We start from the raw sequence: 21839 nt of genomic DNA, 5'->3' as shown, positions 1-21839 counted from the left end.
GCAGTATCTTTTTGCAGTTCTAACACTGAGTAAAGAGCTGTGTATTGACATGATTTTATATGTGACGCCTAGTGTATTTCATATAATGTGTTTATTAATAATAATTGTTGAGATGGTTAGGAGCCATCCATAACCATCCAGATGTACCCTGATGAGCTTGACTCTAGTCTGGCACTGTAAAGAGTGATGAGAGGTACAGAATAAGTGGAAGGCCCCCAGCCCCGCCCGTGATAATGGGGCAGTGCCAGTGAAATACCACTACTCTTACAGGTTTTTCACTCACCCAGTGAGGCGGGAGTGGGAGCCCCATGGGGCTCTCACTTCTGGCATTAAGAAATCAAGCCATCTTCAGGTGCAACCCGCTCCGGAGACAGTGGCAGGTGTGGAGTTTGACTGGGGTGCTACACCTATCACACCATAATGCAAGTGTCCTAAGGCAAGGTCAGGGAGGCCAAAAACCTCCCATGGAGCAGAAGGGCAAAAGCTCTCTTGATCTTGATTTTCAGTATGAGTACAGATTGTGAAAGCAGAGTCTCACGATCCTTCTGCATTTACAAAAGCTAGTTACTGCTTTTTTTTAACAAATGAAACAGTGTTTTTGTAACCTTTTTAATTTTTCAATGTGGTAAAAACATTTTGCTTTTATTACTTTATTCTCATTTAATTAGATGGAATTTGGTTCCTCCTTCAAAACAATACAGTAGTAAACTGTACTACATTCACTTGGCCATTCACTTCCAATATTTTCTAAATGTTTTCTAAAAGTGTGTCCATTGCACAAATTAAAAAAACAGAGATTTACTTCATCTCCTAGTGCTAAAGATTGTCTATATCAAAAGCATGTGTGATGTGCGAGCTAAGAAAGAAGCCATGTAATTTCATTATGTAATAGGATTAACTTCAGGTTTCTCCATCACTTTTCTGAAGACTCAAAAGAGTTAAGAACAGTAGATGTATATAATTAAAATGTGACAATATGGACATACATTATAATTTCATTTTGCTAAGAAAAATTATTTTACAATGTAAAAATATGCTTTTCATATAAAAATAAATGAACATTAGATTTTTTGGAATGGGAATTGTGAATTAAAGTTATTTTGTATAATTATTTTCTAAATCCACTTTAATCAAACAGTTTGTTGCAAGTTGTACAGGGTCACACAAATTTTAAACCCATGTACCCTCATGGTTCTGAGAAGACATACAAGTTTTTATTTTATCTGATGCATGGAAAGCCAGTAAAGCACAAAAAAGCTTGACTTATGAATGTAATCAATGATGGAATATACCAAATTTGTACAAAATGCAACTCTACTGATATATATACATTGTGGAATTTGAGTCACTGTCTTATACCCAAGAGAAGATGCTGAGTCCAAAGGCTTCAAGAAAACCAACTTTATTCCCATCAAAACAGGAAGAGTCAGGGTATTTATTCAAATGGGAGCCACCACTTCCATACACACAGATACAACAAACAAGCAGTGAAGGGGTCAGGTCAGTGATCAAGTTAGAATATTCCCCGCATTAACCTTCGGGTGACAGATGTGTTACATGGGGAGTCTACGAACTTGCAGTTGCCTTGGTGGCACCGTGAACTGCGTTACCTTGGCAATGAGCAAGCAACCCTTGACAGATGCATCAACCACGTTTTGGCATGCAGCACAGTTGGGGAGGATCTCAAAAGAGATCAAAAATCTGACAACGTATATTAAAAAAACTAGTCATTTAGCCCGTTACAATAACGGGCGCTAGAACAGTAGTGCATAAACATTAGTAGGAACAGTCTATATTAAATGGCAAGGGACTTTGACCTCATTCTTTTTGTTGGTCATATTTTTCTTTCTTTCAGCCTTTCTTTTGTTGATGTTTACTTGCTGAGCTGACCGTTCTTCTTCGGCTGCCGCCGTGTATTGTGTGTCTTTAATTTTCTGTGACAGTAATACTGTCTTGTATGTCTGCTGGCTTGTACGTCCGTAATATACCTTTAATTTTTCTCTGGTGGTAATACAGGCGTGCGCGTCGGTATCCATCCATCCATCCTTCCTCTTCCGCTTATCCGAGGGCGGGTCGCGGGGGCAGCAGCTTGAGCAGAGATGCCCAGACTTCCCTCTCCCCGGCCACTTCTTCTAGCTCTTCCGGGAGAATCCCGAGGCGTTCCCAGGCCAGCCGGGAGACATAGTCCCTCCAGCGTGTCCTGGGTCTTCCCCGGGGCCTCCTCCCGGTTGGACGTGCCCGGAACACCTCACCAGGGAGGCGTCCAGGAGGCATCCTGATCAGATGCCCGAGCCACCTCATCTGACTCCTCTCGATGCGGAGGAGCAGCGGCTCTACTCTGAGCCCCTCCCGGATGACTGAGCTTCTCACCCTATCTTTAAGGGAGAGCCCAGACACCCTGCGGAGGAAACTCATTTCGGCCGCTTGTATTTGCGATCTCGTTCTTTCGGTCACTACCCATAGCTCATGACCATAGGTGAGGGTAGGAACATAGATCGACCAGTAAATTGAGAGCTTTGCCTTATGGCTCAGCTCCTTTTTCACCACGACAGACCGATGCAGAGCCCGCATCACTGCGAACGCCGCACCGATCCGCCTGTCGATCTCACGCTCCGTTCTTCCCTCACTCGTGAACAAGACCCCAGGATACTTGAACTCCTCCACTTGAGGCAGGATCTCGCTCCCAACCCCGAGAGGGCACTCCACCCTTTTCCGGCTGAGGACCATGGTCTCGGATTTGGAGGTGCTGATTCCCAACCCAGCCGCTTCACACTCAGCTGCGAACCGATCCAGAGAGAGCTGAAGATCACGGCCTGATGAAGCAAACAGGACAACATCATCTGCAAAAAGCAGTGACCCAATCTTGAGTCCACCAAACCGGACCCCCTCAACACCCTGGCTGCGCCTATAAATTCTGTCCATAAAAGTTATGAACAGAATCGGTGACAATGGGCAGCCCTGGCGGAGTCCAACTCTCACTGGGAAGGGGTTCGACTTACTGCCAGCAATGCGGACCAAGCTCTGACACCGGTTGTACAGGGACCGAACCGTCCTTATCAGGGGGTCCGGTACTCCATACTCCCGGAGCACCCCCCACAGGATTCCCCGAGGGACATGGTCGAACGCCTTTTCCAAGTCCACAAAACACATGTAGACTGGTTGGGCGAACTCCCATGCACCCTCCAGGACCCTGCTAAGGGTGTAGAGCTGGTCCACTGTTCCGCGACCAGGACGAAAACCACACTGTTCCTCCTGAATCCGAGGTTCAACTATCCGACGGACCCTCCTCTCCAGAACCCCCGAATAGACTTTTCCAGGGAGGCTGAGGAGTGTGATCCCTCTGTAGTTGGAACACACCCTCCGGTCCCCCTTCTTAAAGAGGGGGACCACCACCCCGGTCTGCCAATCCAGAGGCACTGTCCCTGATGTCCATGCGATGTTGTACAGACGTGTCAACCAAGACAGCCCTACAACATCCAGAGCCTTTAGGAACTCCAGGCGTATCTCATCCACCCCCGGGGCCCTGCCACCAAGGAGTTTTTTGACCACCTCGGTGACCTCAGTCCCAGAGATGGGGGAGCCCACCTCCGAGTCCCCAGGCTCTGCTTCCTCATTGGAAGGCATGTTATTGGGATTGAGGAGGTCTTCGAAGTACTCCCCCCACCGACCCACAACGTCCCGAGTCGAGGTCAGCAGCGCACCATCCCCACCATATACAGTGTTGACACTGCACTGCTTCCCCCTCCTGAGACGCCGGACGGTGGACCAGAATCTCCTTGAAGCCGTCCGAAAGTCGTTCTCCATGGCCTCCCCAAACTCCTCCCATGCCCGAGTTTTTGCCTCAGCAACCACCGAAGCTGCATTCCGCTTGGCCTGCCGGTACCTATTAGCTGCCTCCAGAGTCCCACAGGACAAAAGGGACCGGTAGGACTCCTTCTTCAGCTTGACGACATCCTTCACCGCCGGTGTCCACCAACGGGTTCGGGGATTGCCGCCACGACAGGCACCGACCACCTTACAGCCACAGCTCCGGTCAGCCGCCTCAACAATAGAGGCACGGAACAGGGCCCATTCGGACTCAATGTCCCCCACCTCCCTCGGGACATGGTCAAAGTTCTGCCGGAGGTGGGAGTTGAAGCTACTTCTGACAGGGGGCTCTGCGAGACGTTCCCAGCAGACCCTCACAACACGTTTGAAGCCTACCAGGCCTGACCGGCATCCTCCCCCACCATCGAAGCCAACTCACCACCAGGTGGTGATCAGTTGATAGCTCCGCCCCTCTCTTCACCAGAGTGTCCAAGACATGTGGCCGCAAGTCCGACGACACGACCACAAAGTTGATCATCGAACTGAGGCCTAGGGTGTCCTGGTGCCAAGTGCACATATGAACACCCCTATGCTTGAACATGGTGTTCGTTATGGACAATCCGTGACGAGCACAGAAGTCCAATAACAAAACACCACTCGGGTTCAGATCGGGGGGGCCATTCCTCCCAATCACGCCCTTCCAGGTCTCACTGTCATTGCCCACGTGAGCATTGAAGTCTCCCAGCAGTACGAGGGAGTCCCCAGATGGTATGCCCTCTAGCACACCCTCCAGGGACTCCAAAAAGGTTGGGTACTCTGAACAGCTGTTCGGTGCATACGCACAAACAACAGTTAGGACCCGTCCCCCCACCCGAAGGCGGAGGGAGGCTACCCTCTCGTCCACCGGGGTAAACCCCAATGTACAGGCTCCAAGTCGGGGGGCAATAAGTATACCCACACCCGCTCGGCGCCTCTCACCGGGGGCAACTCCAGAGTGGTAGAAAGTCCAGCCCCTCTCAAGGAGATTGGTTCCAGAGTCCAAGCTGTGCGTCGAGGTGAGCCCGACTATATCTAGCCGGAACCTCTCAACCTCATGCACAAGCTCAGGCTCCTTCCCCTTCAGAGAGGTGACATTCCACGTCCCAAGAGCCAGCTTCTGTAGCCGAGGATCAGACCGCCAAGGTCCCCGCCTTCGGCCACCACCCAACTCACACTGCACCCGACCTCCTTGGCCCCTCCCATAGGTGATGAGCCCATGGGAAGGGGGACCCACATTGCCTCTTCGGTGCAAGCCCGGCCACCAGGCGCTCGCCATTGAGACCCACTTCCAGGCCTGGCTCCAGAGGGGGGCCCTGGTGACTCGCGTCCGGGCGAGGGAAAACGCCGTCCAAATTTTTTATTCGTCATAGGAGGTTTGTATAACCGCTCTTTGTCTCATCCCTCACCTAGGACCAGTTTGCCTTGGGTGGCCCTACCAGGGGCATAAAGCCCCAGACAACAGAGCTCCTAGGATCATTGGGACACGCAAACCCCTCCACCACGGTAAGGTGGCGGTTCGAGGAGGGGTTAATATGCCTTTAATCTCCTCTGACAGTAATACTGGCTTGTATGTGGCTGTAATATGCATCAATGAATTGTGTACCTTTAATTTCCTCTCGCAGTAATACTGGTTTATATTTCCGTAAAACGCCTCTAATTTTCTCTGACAGTAATATCGCGCATCGCACCGTGACCCGCGCATGCGCACTTCACCAGAAGACACACACACACGGACACCTGGACGCACAAAGGGATTTTATTAAAGAGGATGATACTGAATAAAATAAATTTTTCTCAAAATATAATAAAACCATAAATAATCAATTGGAAATGTAAATACGTAAGACTCCAGAATATGGAATATGACTTGTTTATGTATTAATAGGCTTTGCTTTCTACCGTGACTATTGCTAATTATCTTAATGCATAATTCGCCTGCCTCCTCACTCACGTCCATCCGAAGCCAAATGCGCAGTCGCCTTCTGCGCAGCTGCCCGAAAAACCTTACGAGACCGACATCCAACCCCAACATCGCGGCAGGAGGCGGATTTATGGCCGCAAAAATTCAAAGAGAAAGGCGACTTCGATTAAAGCTCTAGAGGCCTGAAAGGCGATTTCGACTACAGCTCGAGGCCTAATTACGCATTCTAATTCAATTATGCATTCATTCAATACACCTATATCAGGTTTGTGGTGCTTATACTTGCTACTATTCCATATTGTACTGGAACATTCATTATTCAATATTATACTATAGGCCTGGAAAATTCATCAACTAACAGTACAAGCCAGTACAGTAATGAGTAAAGCGGACTACAATCATTACAAAACAACTTCTTCGTTACTTATCATTTGTTCTTCATACACTGCTGACACAAACTCATGCCCGTTTCATCTTACGTTGTCGAAATGGGCTCTTTGTCTAGTTTTTAATAAAACTCATTTTATTGTCAGCACCAATAGTATGTTTGTGGTGTGGAGACTGAAATGATAATCCAAACATACTTCTTTAAGGAAAATGCCTTATACTTCTTTCACAAATTATGTTTTCAGTTATAACCTTTATAGAATCCTTAAAAACCTAAAGATAACCAGATGTGAACATACTGGAGTTGTAGCACTGCATTCAAAATTATAAAGTGCAACATAAAAATTTGAATTATTCAAATGTGGATTGCATAAGCAAACAACACTTTTGACTAAAATATAGCACTAAAACTTTTATTCTGAATTTACAACTCTAAAGTCAAGAATAATGTTCCATGCTTTTCAAACAGTTAAATTTGAAACAACTCTAAAAATAGGTAATAGTACTCTATAGGATATTCTCATTGTAAGAACTACATTGTTTTTATAAGTGGTCACATCCATACAAACATACTGTATGTAGGTGGTGGGAAGATTGCCCAATGTCTGATCAGGCACTCAGAAATCTAAACTTTGTTTTAAGTCACTTTTTTAACAATGAAAGAAGACGCTTCAAAACACTAAATGTACATTGGATGGTTTCAGCACTCATACCCCTTTGTATTTGTTGTTGCTTCATGCCACTTTCTCTGATTAATTATATATAAGTATATTATACTTACTATAAAATACAAATTAAACTTAAATGATTCTAGATTCTTTTGTGCAGCCACTTTATTTCAAAGGAGGTTTTCTGGGTCAGCAGTTTCAAAGGCCTTTACAGAAAACACATCTGCTATGTTAGTAGTTTGGTGTTTATTATTTCTTGATTATAATTCCACAAACCCAGGTTCAACTTTCATGATTTACTGACTACAAAAATCTCAAATTTTCTTTTCACGTATCTGATTGTTGTCTCAATGCTCCAGTTTTCCTAACACATACAGTGCAATATTATATTTTAAAATACCGAAAACTGGAAAATGGAAGTCTGAAACAACGAACACCTTATGTTAATATAAATGCGTTTTATTTCAAATGAGTTATATAAGCTGTACTATATGATTGATTCATCAAACATATCAGTTTGTAGTCTCAACATAACTGTTGTGGTATGAAATTTTGCATACAAGTTGATAAATATTTTGTATGTCTTTATTTGTAACTTAGGAAAAGCAATGTAATATTAGAATTTCATTAGCGAGAAGCATTCAAATTATCATGAGTGTAAATATAATAATCATCAGGAAGTGCAACGGATTAGCAACAAGGAAGGAAGGACAGCGACGAAGAATGAAAAGGCTGTTGGTCCAGATGACATACCTGTGGAAGCATGGAGGTGTTTAGGAGAGATGGCAGTGAAGTTTTTAAACCAGATTGTGTAATACAAAATTGGAAAGTGAGAGGATGTCTGAGGAGAGGAGAAGAAGTGTACTGGTACCATTTTTACGAATAAGGGGGATGTGCAGAGCTGTTGTAACTACAGGGGGATAAAATTGATGAGCCACAGCATGAAGGTATGGGAAAGAGTATTGAAAACTAGGTAAAGAAGGAAGGTTATGATTAGTGAACAGCAGTATGGTTTCATGCCAAGAAAGAGCACCACAGATGCAATGTTTGCTCTGAGGGTGTTGATGGAGAATTATAGAGAAGGCCAGAAGGAGCTGCATGGTCTCTTTGTGGACCTGGAAAAAGCAAATGACAGGGTGCTTCAAGAGGAGTTGTGGTATTGTATGATGAAGTCGGGAGTGGCAGAGAAGTACAGGATATGTACGAGGGAAATGTGACAGTGGGGAGGTCTGTAGTAGGAGTGACAGATGCATTCAACGTGGAGATGGAATTACATCAGGGATCGGCTCTGAGCCGTTTCTTATTTGCAATGGTGATGGACAGGTTGACAGATGAGATTAGACAGGAGTCCTCTTGGACTATGAAGCTTGCTGTTGACATTGTGATCTTTAGCGAGAGTAGGGAGCAGATTGAGGAGACCCTGGAGAGGAGGATATATGCTCTAGAGAGGAGAGGAATGAAGGTCAGTAGGAACAAGACAGAATACATGTGTGTGAATGAGAGGAAGGTCAGTGGAATGGTGAGGATGAAAGGAGTAGAATTGGCGAAGGTGGCTGAGTTTAAATACTTGGGATCAACAGTACAGAGTAATGGGAATTATGGAAGAGAGGTGAAAAAGAGAGTGCAATCAGGGTGGAATGGGTGGAGAAGAGCATTGGGAGTAATTTGTGACAGACTGGTATCAGCAAGAGTGAAAGAGGAATATCTACAGGACAGTAGTGAGACCAGCTTTGACCAGAAAGCAGGAGACAGAGCTGGAGGTGGCAGAGTTAAAGATGTCGGCTCAGGTTGGATGGTTGGGAGACAAAGTCAGAGAAGCAAGATTGCGTTGGTTACAACACATGCAGAAGAATGATGCTGGGCATATTGAGAAAAGGATGTCTATGTACAGATCTCTAAGTGATTTAATCCCAAATGTTTTCCAGACATTAAAAACTTTGTCCGTTCGAGAGGGTGGAAAAAGGTGGTTCTCGTGCAAAGGTGCCACAGCTAAAAGCTTCTCTATCTTAAAATACTTCCTACATTGGTTCCAAATTCTGAGTGAGTGAAGCACAATTGGGTTGTTAGTATATTGGCGATGACTTGTACTTATTGGGGTACAAAGTAAATTCTGCCTTAGGTCTTTGTAGGGTCTCCCTTTGAATAAGTGGATGTTTTGAATTCCAAATAAATGAGGTTATGGTTGAATCTAATTTCTTAAAAAATGATTTATTGATGTATATTGGAATGTTTTGAAATAAAAAAGAAGCTTAGGAAGGATATTTATCTTAACAATGTTAATTCTTCCAGCTAAAGTGAGACGAAGGGTAGACCATAGATGTAAGTCTTGCTTAATTTATTCCATACAGATGGCACAATTTTGTCGATAAAGAGCTTTATGTTTACTTGTGATGTTCACCCCAGGTATTTAAACTGATCTGCGATGAGAAAAGGGAAGGTGTCCAATCTAATATTATGTGCTTGAGAATTCACTATAAAGAGCACACTTTTATTCAAATTAATTCTGAGACAAGAAATCTTTTGAAAGTCTGCTAGTGCTGTTAGGATTGCAGGCACAGTATTTTGTGGATCTGATCTATACAGTACCATATCATCTGCATACAGAGAAATTTTCTGTTCAAGACCTTCTCTGATAATCCCCTTTATCTCATAAGCATTAAGACAGTGAACTGCCAGTGGCTCAATGGCGATTGCAAAAAGTAGTGGTGACAAGGGGCATCCTTGTCTGGTACCACATCAGTTTAAAGTAGTCCGAAAAAATTTTGTTAATACAAACTGAAGCTTCTGGACTGGTATATAGTAGTTTGATCCATGCACAAATGTTTGGGCCAAACCCAAATTTCTCCAATGTAGTGAAAAGGTAGTTCCATTCAACCATATCAAATGTTTCTTCTGCATCCAATGATATCATCATCTCCGGGGTGGTAGACTTTGTGGGTGAATATATTACATTAAACAGGCATCGAAGATTGGAAGATAAGTGTCTGCCTTTCATAAATCCAGTTTGGTGTTGTGATATTTCGGAAGGTAGAACATTCTCAATTCTTCTATAGTCTTTCTCATTTGTTGACTGCCTGGTTTAGTCCAGAGGTGAGCAACATCAGACATGGATGGCCACAGTGGCTGCATGTTTTTGTTCTAATCCAATCAAAACATCCATCCATCCATCCATTATCCACCGCTTATCCAAGGTCGGGTCGCGGGGGGCAGCAGCCTAAGCAGGGAAGCCCAGACATCCCTCTCCCCGGCCACTTCCTGCAGCTCCTCTGGGAGGACCCCGAGACATTCCAGGGCCAGCCGGGAGATATAATCCCTCCAGCGTGTCCTGGGTCTGCCCCGTGGCCTTCTCCCAGTGGGGCATGCCCGGAACACCCCCCCAGGGAGGTGTCCAGGGGGCATCCTAACCAGATGCCCGAACCACCTCAACTGACTCCTCTCAATGCAGAGGAGAAGCAACTCTACTCCGAGTCTCTTCCGGATAACTGAACTCCTCACCCTATCTCTAAGGGAAAGTCTAGCCACCCTGCGGAGAAAACTCATTTCGGCCACCTGTATCCGCGTTCTTGCTCTTTCGGTCACTACCCAAAGTTCGTGGCCATAGGTGAGGGTAGGAACGTAGATCGACTGGTAAATTGACAACCTCGCCTTTTGGCTCAGCTCTCTCTTCACCATGATGGACCGTTGCAGAGCCCGCATTACTGCAGATGCCGCACCGATCCGTCTGTCAACCTCCCGCTCCATTCTTCCCTCACTCGTGAACAAGACCCCAAGATACTTGAACTCCTCCACTTCAGGCAGTACTGTGCTCCCAACCCGAAGAGAGCATTCCACCCTTTTTTGGCTGAGAACCATGGCCTCGGATTTAGACGTGCTGACTCTCATCCCCGCTGCTCCGCACTCGGCTGTGAACCGCTCCAGTGAGAGCTGGAGGTCACTGTCCAATGAAGCCAACAGAACCACGTCATCCGCATATAGCAGAGATGAGATTCTGAGGTCACCGAACAAGACCCCTCCCCTCCTTGGCTGCTCCTTGAAATTATGTCCATATAACTTATGAACAGAATCGGTGACAAAGGGCAGCCCTGGAAAAGTCCAACCTCAACAGGAAACGAGTCTGACTTATTACCGGCAATGCGGACCAAGCTCCTGCTCCTCCTGTACAGGGACTGGACGGCTCCTAACAATGAGCCTTGTACCCCGTACTCTTGGAGCACGCCCCACAGGATGCTTCAAGGGACATGGTCGAATGCCTTCTCCAAATCCACAAAACACATGTGGACTGGTTGGGCAAACTCCCATGCCCCCTCCAGGATCCTGGCCAGGGTGTAGAGCCGGTCCAATGTTCCACGGCCAGGACGGAATCCACATTATTCCTCTTGAATCCGAGATTCGACCATCGACCGAGCTCTCTTCTCCAGCACCCCTGAATAGACCTTACCAGGGAGGCAGAGGAGTGTGATCCCCCTTATAGTTGGAGCACATCCTCCGGTCACCCTTCTTAAAAAGGGGAACCACCACCCCGGTTTGCCAAGCCAGAGGCACTGCCCCCTATGTCCATGCGATGTTGCAGAGACGTGTCAACCAGGACAGCCCCACAGCATCCAGAGCCTTGAGGAACCCAGGGTGAACCTCGTCCACTCCAGGGGCCCTGCCACCTCAGAGCTTTTTAACTACCTCGGCGACCTCAGCCCTTGTTATGGACGGGCCCCCCCGGAGTCCTCCAGCTCTGCTTCCTCTAAGGAAGACATGCTGGTGGGATTGAGAAGTTCCTCGAAGTATTCCTTCCACCGGTCAATAACGTCTACAATTGAAGTTAGCAGGGCCCCATCTCCACTGTACACAGTGTTGGTGGAGCACCACTTTCCCCTCCTGAGGCGCCTGACGGTTTGCCAGACCCTTCTCAGTGCCGACCGAAAGTCGTTTTCCATGGCTTCCCCAAACTCCTCCCATGCTCGAGTTTTTGCCTCTGCAACAGCCGATGCTGCCACACGCTTGGCCTGTCGGTACCACTCAGCTGCCTCTGGAGTCCCACTGGTCAACCAGACCCGATAGGACTCTTTCTTTAGCTTGACCTCCTCTTGAACCTTAGGTGTCCACCACCAGGTTCGTGGATTGCTGCCACGAGAGGCACCGACAACCTTGCGGCCACAGCTCTGTTCTGCTGCTTCGACAATGGAGGCTCGGAACATGGCCCATTCAGACTCAATGTCCTTCGCCTCTCTCGGAATGAGGTTGAAGTCCTGCCGGAGGTGGCAGTTAAAGATCTTTCTGACCGGTTCCTCCGCCAGACGTTCCTAGCAGACCCTCATTATTCGTTTGGGTCTGCCTGGTCTGTCCGGCAGCCTCTCCTGCCATCTGAACCAACTTACCACCAGGTGGTGATCAGTTGACAACTCAGCCCCTCTCTTCACCTGAGTGTCCAAGACATAAGGTCGCAGATCTGATGACACGATTACAAAGTCGATCATCAAGCTGCGACTTTGGGCATCTTGGCGCCAAGTGCACTTATGGACACCCTTATGCTCGAACATGGTGTTCGTTATGGACAATCCATGACCAGCACAGAAGTCCAACAACTGAACACCACTCAAGTTTAGATCATGGAGGCCGTTCCTCCCATGAGGGCCTCTCCAGGTTTCATTGTCGTTGCCGACGTGAGCGTTTAAGTCTCCCAGCAGGACGATAGAGTCCCCAGGAGCTGCACCTCGCAGCGGCTCTTCCAGGGACTCCAAGAAGGCTGGGTACTCTGAACTGCTATTCGGCGCATAAGCGCAAACAACAGTCAGAGTCCTTCTCCCAACTCGAAGGTGTAGGGAAACAACCATCTCGTCCAATGGGGAGCACCCCAAAGTACAGGCATTGAGCCGGAGGGCCATAAGCAAGCCCACCCCTGCCCGACGCCTCTCACCCACAGCAACTCCAGAGTGGAACAAAGTCCAGCCTCTCTCAAGAGGAATGGTTCCAGAGCCCAGACCATGCGTAAAGGTGAGCCCGACTATATCTAGCTGGTACCTCTCAATCTCTCGCAGCAGTTCAGGCTCCTTCCCCACCAGAGAGGTAACATTCCATGTCCCAAAAGCCAGTTTTGGCAACCGAGGGTCGGAACGCCAGAGTTCCCGCCTTCGGCTACCACCCATATCACATTGCACCTGACTCCTATGGCCTCTCTTGCAGGTGGTGGGTCCACAAGAGAGCGGAACCACGTTGCTCCTTCGGGCTGAGCCCGGCTGGGCCACGTGGTCAAAGGTCCAACCACCAGGCGCTCGCCAGCGAGCCCCTCCCCCGGGCCTGGCTCCAGGGTGGGGCCCCGGGTCAAAAGATCATTATTGCTAATGAAGCACTTATGACTCAATCTGCTTCATTTTAGTTTTCTAGCTTGTTAAGATTTCCCACCCTTAACTGCTTATTTTAGTCTTAAACAGTTGAATTCACAGTTTTTATTTGCTTCTTATTAGCAATAAGACACAAATGACAAAGGAACTAGTAGTTCCATTTCCATTTAAACATGTATGTATTCATCAACTATTTGGTTTAGCAAAATATTTAGAAGAAGACTCATGAGAAAAAGGTGAAGAACTGAGAATAACTTTCATTCTAGGCATCAAACCACTGGGATGATATCCTTGTAAAGAAAAAAGAGAAAAATCTACACAATATAAAATGACCTGACACTGCAGAGTTAAAACACTAACATTCAAAATTAAAGAACAGCTGCCATTGGCAAGGGTTACTTTCTAAGTAAAAAAACTGTATTGGAACAAAAACCTGCAGGCACTGTAGCCCTCCAGGACCAACGTTGTTCATCCCTGGTTTTGTCTAATCCGAACCAAATAAATAATGCAAACAATCACAAGGAACACTTGGGGAAAAAAACAAAAAAAACAAACTCAATTAAACAGTGCAACAATTAAAAAATAGGTGAAAATAATTAAATAACCAGGTTCTCAACAGAAAAGAAAACCTCACAACACCACAAAGAGAAAATCTATATAATCTGACTAAATAAACACAGTAAACACAAAACTCCTCCATGCATAATAATAACCATGACACTCACTCACTGTGTTTTCAAACTGGTCCAAGCAAACACATCAGAAAGTTATCCAGATGGACAAAACAGTGTGAGACTTCTACAGTATGGAGGAGGATCAAATGCGGGCTGAGCTCAGAGTGTTCCACTCTTCATTTGTCATACTCAAGAGAAATGTACTAACCCTGTTAAGAACCTTTAAGCATAATGATGTTGAAACAGTCTTCTCCTGGTTGAGTGTATTTATGTCACATTATGCATCATCATAGCCTGAGGTGAGTGCTAGTTTTTAAATCTTAAACTGGTGAAATCAAAACTATGCAATAGGTGTGGTGCAGAGAGGATTTCTGACCACTTCTTCCACCAATCCACTGAAAAAGACACTGTCATGGAGCAATCAAAAGTTATTGACATATTCAAACAGATGTCCACAAGGAAAAATTTTGTTATAAATCCAGAAACGGTTAAAAAAAACAAAAGTGAAAGAAATGTTGTTTCCTTTGCATACTATTTAAAAGGCAATGTAACAATTTGTTTTAGATATTGTGATGGAAGGACCAGGGGAAAGGACATATTCATGGGAATACCTTCCCCAGAACACAAGACCCCCTGGATTACATCGGGTCCACGGGTTTGGAGGTTAGAAGCTCAGCCCTGCTGGGCGCCAGGACAGCTCCAGTGTCCTGGACTGGAAGAGAATTCGGGAGGACTTCCGGGTGCCTTTGCAGTACTTTCACCATACTCAGAAGTGCTGCCGCAAGAGAGGATCAGAGAGCACCTGGAGTGCAGTATAAAAGGGGCCGCCTCACTCAGTTTGGAGAGCCAGAGTCAGGAGGTGGAGAACAAAGCTTGCTGGGAGAGGAATGGAGGCGGCAGAGAAGTGCAAGAGAGAAAGAAAGAGGAAAAAGAGAAGGGACTGAGCAGTGTTGTGCTGTGTTTGTGAACTGTACTGTGCTCTGAAGTGGGGAGCGGGAAAAGAAAGAAGAAATAAACCGTGTGGTGTTTTGCACTTGTGTGTCTCTGTGCCTGTCTGTGTTAAGTTTGGGGAGGTATATGTCCCCCATGGCTTTCACTACACACATACACACACACACACATACATATACATACATACATGCATACATATATGTGTATATACACATATACATACATACATATACATATATATATATACAGTATATATATACACATATACATACATACATATACATATATATATATACAGTATATATATACACATATACATACATACTGTACATACAGTGCATCCGGAAAGTATTCACAGCGCATCACTTTTTCCACATTTTATGTTACAGGCTTATTCCAAAATAGATTAAATTCATTTTTTTCCTCAGAATTCTACATACAAAACCCAATAATGACAACGTGAAAAAAGTTTACTTGAGGTTTTTGCAAATTTATTAAAAATAAAAAAACTGAGAAATCACATGTACGTACATAAGTATTCACAGCCTTTGCTCAATACTTTGTCGATGCACCTTTGACAGCAATTACAGCCTCAAGTCTTTTTGAATATGATGCCACAAGCTTGGAACACCTATCCTTGGCCAGTTTCGCCCATTCCTCTTTGCAGCACCTCTCAAGCTCTATCAGGTTGGATGGGAAGCGTTGGTGCACAGCCATTTTAAGATCTCTCCAGAGATGTTCAATAAGATTCAAGTCTGGACACTGGCTGGGCCACTCAAGGACATTCACAGAGTTGTCCTGAAGCCACTCCTTTGATATCTTGGCTGCGTGCTTAGGATTGTTGTCCTGCTGAAAGATGAACCGTCGTCCCAGTCTGAGATCAAGAGCGCTCTGGAGCAGGTTTTCATCCAGGATGTCTCTGTACATTGCTGCAGTCATCTTTCCCTTTATCCTGAGTAGTCTCCCAGTCCCTGCCGCTGAAAAACATCCTCACAGCATGATGCTGCCACCACCATGCTTCACTGTAGGGATGGCATTGGCCTGGTGATGAGCGGTGCCTGGTTTCCTCCAAACGTGATGCCTGGCATTCACGCCAAAGAGTTCAATCTTTGTCTCATCAGACCAGAGAATTTTCTTTCTCATGGTCTGAGAGTCCTTCAGGTGCCTTTTGGCAAACTCCAGGCGGGCTGCCATGTGCCTTTTACTAAGGAGTGGCTTCCATCTGGCCACTCTACCATACAGGCCTGATTGGTGGATTGCTGCAGAGATGGTCGTCCTTCTGGAAGGTTCTCCTCTCTCCACAGAGGACCTCTGGAGCTCTGACAGAGTGACCATCAGGTTTTTGGTCACCTCCCCGACTAAGGCCCTTCTCCTCCGATCGCTCTGTTTAATGGCCGGCCAGCTCTAGGAAGAGTCCTGGTGGTTTCGAACTTCTTCCACTTACGGATGATGGAGGACACTGTACTCATTGGGACCTTCAAAGCAGCAGAAATTTTTCTGTAACCTTCCCCAGATTTGTGCCTCGAGACAATCCTGTCTCGGAGGTCTACAGACAATTCTTTTGACTTCAAATTTGAGCTCAATTTTGAGCTTCATGGCAAAGGCTGTGAATACTTATGTACATGTGCTTTCTCAATTTTTTTATTTTTAATAAATTTGCAAAAACCTCAAGTAAACTTTTTTCACGCTGTCATTATGGGGTGTTGTGTGTAGAATTCTGAGGAAAAAAATGAATTTAATCCATTTTGGAATAAGGCTGTAACATAACAAAATGTGGAAAAAGTGATGCGCTGTGAATACTTTCCGGATGCACTGTACATACATACACATATATATATATATATACATAAATATATTATGTAACTTGTAAGTGAGATTACAATGCCATTTATACATAGTGCCTAGTTCCTTAAACAGTCTATAATGAAACATATGCCAAGCTATCACAGGGCACACTTGCATGTATTCACACTCAAAGTGAATAATTTGGAGTTACCAGTCATACTAACTTTCATGTTTTCCAAGAAAGAATCGGGTATCATCTGATATTCATAAGTCCTTTCATCCATATTAAGAGGGGTAATGAGTGGATTTTAAGCACTTATATTAAACTAAGTAAATAATGTAGAACCAGTTGATGTTTTGTCTGAAATTAAAACCCAAAGTGGTTTGGCCCTTTCAAATAGTATGTTGACCATAAGATGTGTGTTTCCTTTGTCAAAGATAACAAGGCACAGTCCATTATCCACCTACAGAGATTCTAAAATGCCCGTGTGACATGATTAAAATGTATCAACATCATTCTTAGGTAGAGAAATAAAACTAAAACGCACCAGAAAATGAAGCTTGAAAATTCAGTTTTTAACATGTTAAAAGTCTCATGAACTGGTTTATCAAGGAGGAGATCGATGGAGGGGGTAGCTGTTTTTGATAGTAATCTTATTTAGCTTGTAATAGTCAATACAAGACTTAAGAGATTCATTCTTTTGGATGAAGGAAAAAAACAAATCAAATATACTAAACTGGAGAAAATAATAAATCCATTGTGAAGATTTTTCCTACTATACTATTCCACTGCTTCAGCCTCAGATTTTAATAAAACATATATCCTTCATTTAGGTAAAGGAGCCCCAGGTAAAAGGACTAATACACAATCAAGTTCCCTACGCTTAGAGGCCAACACCTCTATAAGATAATGATGTTGGGGGTAAGGTTTCCACATCAAAATAAATAAAAATAGATTACTTGTAAAAATCACTACAGGAGAACAATTAAAACTAATAAAAACTACACCACTCCCACTCCCACTCCCATCCAGCTAGCCTCTTCCTGTTAGGAAAAAGCTAAACAAAGGGTATAACTCTACTTGAGCTTTTACACAGAGAAGGAAAGCACAGGCATACAGGCTCCATGGGGGAGAAATAAAGCAATCAAAAGAACCAAAAATCAAAATGAAAATGCAAATCAAACTCATAATTAAAAAGAGGGCAAAGTCTCAATATCTAAATATATTTTCTCTAACATTGAAAAGTTTTGTTTACTGAATGCAGAATTTTGAACACTGCAGGTAGTGTGCCACTACACTAAACAGGCAAGACACAGTGAACTATATGTCAAATGACTGACAATGGTATCTGTTGGCTATGAATAAATATTGCCACAATAATTCAGAACTCATAAAATGGTGAAGTGTGGAAAAAAAAAAAAAAGAAATTTCAAAACAAATCACAAAATAGTGTCACGATGACATCACAAAAATAATTATAAAAAAATAACCATCTTAAAAATAAATCAAAAATACAGAAGAAGTGTGTCTGTCAAAACACCAGAATCAAAATTACATGAAACAACTATTTAGTTAAAATTGATAAGTTTATTCTACAATGGAAATTTGTCAGGAAAGTTAAATTTCTGTCACTATTACTTGACTATATCATGGTGTACGAACTTTCAGAAACTCCCTTTGAAAAAGCAATGGTGAATTTTCAAAATTGTCTGTCTTAAAAACAAACAAAAATTATGTGTAAGCTCAATTAATGATTACAGTGTTCCTTGCATACAGAAAATTTTGTGGTGTGTTGCCACTAAAAAACTTATGTAAATAATGAGATTCTGTAACTATTGTTCAAGCTGCAATTAACACTGTCACGCTTGGGTCACAGATTTGCACAGAGACACAGGAGGTTGTAGAAAAAACAGGAACTTTATTCAAAGCACTGCAAACAAACATTTGTCTCTTTTCAAAAGTTTAAACGTGCTCCATGATAAGTCAGAGATGACAGTTTTGCCAGGAGCAGAGAATGTCAGAGAGAGAGAGAGAAGCAAACAATCAATTCCAAAACTGACAGGCGCTGTACAAGGCTTCTAAGTAAGCGGAGTACCGCGCCCGCAAGTAAGAAGGGTAAGGAGCAATGTGAAGGTAGACTGTCAGCTGTTTCAGGGGTTTTCCCAGGGGCGTCTGTGTCCTCTGAGGGTGCGATCAGCGCTCCAGCTTACACAACTTTTTTAAAACATATGCTGTGAACACTGTGCACGGAGAAGGATATTATATTTAACGTTCACATTATACAAAGTTATTGTCTGTTATACCTGCATTGTTATCACTCTTTAATTTAAAATTGTTTTTTATCAGTATGCTGCTGGAGTATGTGAATTTCCCATTGGGATGAATAAAGTATCTATCTATGTATCTATCTAGTTAAGTTTTAAAAGCAATGCCCATTGCCTACTTTGGGTGTTTTAATGATCCACATAAATTTAATTTAATGACATATGCTACTTAAATATATCTATTACCTATCGTGTTTCCCCGAAAATAAGTCAGTGTCTTATATTAATTTTAGGTCCAAAAAATGCACTAGGGCTTATTTTCGGGTAGGTCTTATTTTTATTGAAGTTGAAAAATGTAAAGTACATTTATTCCTGATCAACAATTATATGGTACAAACTACTGGTACGTTAACGCCTGTTCAACAATCAAATCAACATGTACGGTATTCATGTTCTACAAACTACTGTATGAGGGGGTACCCAAAAGAATCCAGAATAGCGTCATGCTGGACGGAACCCCCGGAGCACACACCTCCCCCTCCACGGCAGGCAAGCACAGAACAACTTATTCCGAGGTAGTGCCCCAAGTTTCAACACCATCTCCTGCCGTTCTTGATCCCTGCGGCCAGCGCGCGGCTGTGAACCCCCGTCTCCCGCCAGGGAAAAACGCCGCACCTCACCCCTTCCCAAACGAGAAAAGATTTTTCTCGTCTAAAAAGAGGTGAAATGCAGCACCCCTCCCCAGCAGGAAACAAAAGCCCACAGCCGCACGCCGACCACAAAGAACGAGAAGAAGCAAAAAACGAGGTTGAAAGCTGTTCCACACTCACTCACCACAGCAGGAAAAACGTGCACCCCAAAAGCCAAGGCCAACACAGCGCTACCGGTATCACGGACTCCCTTGGGCACCCCCTTCTATGTTAACTCTGGTTTAGCAATCAACATGTATTCATGTTATACAAACTACCGTATGTTAACTGCTTCTACATTTATTCAAATACAATCATGTCATCTTCTTCTAGAATATCATCATAACTCTCCATATCTGAACCTGCAATTCCTTCCTGGATTTCTTTTGACTCTAATTCCTTTAGAATTAATGGCCCCAAACTCTCATGTGCAGTAATACTGCTCTCCTTTAAAGAACACTTCTTGTCCAGGTAACCTGCTCATAGTGCATTGGCAACACAGCTTTCAGTGATTTTATCCCATGAATTCTTCACCCAAGTCACCACCGATTGCAGCTTAGGCTTCACAAAGTTCCCCCACTGATTTCTATCCATTATGTTTTCAATGTAATCATTGACTTCTAAACTTCTAAAAAAATTTTTTTTTTTTTTTTTTTTATTGAGGATTTGTTCTGTTCTGTGTATTGTATCATATTGTATTGTATTTTATTGACCCCCTTCTTTTGACACCCACTGCACGCCCAACCTACCTGGAAAGGGGTCTCTCTTTGAACTACCTTTCCCAAGGTTTCTTCCATTTTTTCCCCTACTAGGTTTTTTTTTTTTTTGGGAGTTTTTCCTTGTCTTCTTAGAGAGTCAAGCCTGGGGGGCTGTCAAGAGGCAGGGCCTGTTAAAGCCCATTGCGGCACTTCCTGTGTGATTTTGGGCTATACAAAAATAAACTGTATAATGTATTCGCAAATGGTCCTTGAATGGCTTGTTTATTGCAATGTCAAGTGTCTGGAGATAGGCTGTCATTCCTGCAGGAATCATTATCTGATCTATTCTTCTCTCTTTAAGGAAGTTCTTCATGTCTTTAGCGCGGTGAGTGCAGCAGAATCCCAGACTAGCAGACCTCTTTGGGCACCCCACAAAACACGTGGAAACATTAAATCTACCCACTTTCTTATAACGGCTTGAGTGCACCATATTTATCCGATGTTATGCTGGACAAAAGACGTTTACTCTTTTAACTACTTGTAAAAGCGCCTTACCTTGTAATCAGGGCAGCTTCTAGGCTAAATATGGCAGCTCTCAGGACAGATGCAAAAATGGCGGATTAGTGGTAGGTCTTATTTTCGGGGGAGGGCTTATATTAGCGTTACATCAGAAATTACTGCTAGGTCTTACTTTCGGGGAAACACAGTATATTTTGTTTTGTGCAGTGTACCATTAAATAGCCACCGACCTGTTAACTATATTTCTTTGCAATTCTCCTGCATTGATGAAGTGGTCAAACTATTTATTCATCATGGTGGAGACCCTCACACCAAGATTATTTGTTCAGCTAAATATCATGATTGTCTTTTGGACAATGATGGAACACTGGAGACCCTGCAAGCAACCATTATACCCACCCCATTTCATTGATTTTTCAAAACCACTCTTACTCATTAACACTAGAATTCCCGAAGCCTATGAAAAAATTTGTAAACCTGGACCACCTTAAATCCCTTGGCACCTCTACCATCAGTGGCTTTTGTTTTGTAAATGCATCGATCAGCACAAGCAGCAAGCAGCCTACTGTCCCATCCCCCACCTTGACGGAGCTCAGTTTGCAGGCAATTTGATGTTGATCCTTTTGGTTATAATCAATATCGTTACATTGAACATGAAACTCTAAAAATTTTAGCATTTGGGAAAATTTTGTAGATGGTTTAACTTTACATTCAAGCAGGTACTGAATTAATTTTTTTCATTAAAATGATCCATCTGTTTTCGATTTAAATATCTTTGGCTATACAGTCTTATTGAAGATGAAAAAGGTGTCATATATTTTATCTTGATTTCAAATTTAAATCACCAACAGCAAAACTTTCAATAAGAACGTGTGAACAATGATATTCACTACAACACACTAAGAAACTACAACCAAGGAACTAACATAAGCAAAATATAACACTAATACATTCAAAATAGTAAAAGCAAAAAAGTAATATTCATAACAGATAATAATCATTTAAAAATAAGTGCACAACATAATGACTGCTCAACATCAGACTAGTGCTGTGTGAAAGGAGTTGCCAGAATGGAAGCCAAACCTTATTTAAAACATTATGTGG

The 21839-nt window shown here is 43.8% G+C and overlaps 1 protein-coding gene across 1 annotated transcript in view; it reads right to left on the bottom strand.

The window, feature by feature from the left end:
• Positions 1-21839, bottom strand: part of LOC114664900 (tether containing UBX domain for GLUT4) — a 233585-nt gene that overhangs the window by 40187 nt on the left and 171559 nt on the right. The window lies entirely within an intron of this gene.

This window comes from Erpetoichthys calabaricus, chromosome 14 (genome assembly GCF_900747795.2).
Source record: "Erpetoichthys calabaricus chromosome 14, fErpCal1.3, whole genome shotgun sequence".
Lineage (NCBI taxonomy): Eukaryota > Metazoa > Chordata > Cladistia > Polypteriformes > Polypteridae > Erpetoichthys > Erpetoichthys calabaricus.
This window is presented reverse-complemented; position numbering and strand designations above follow the sequence as displayed.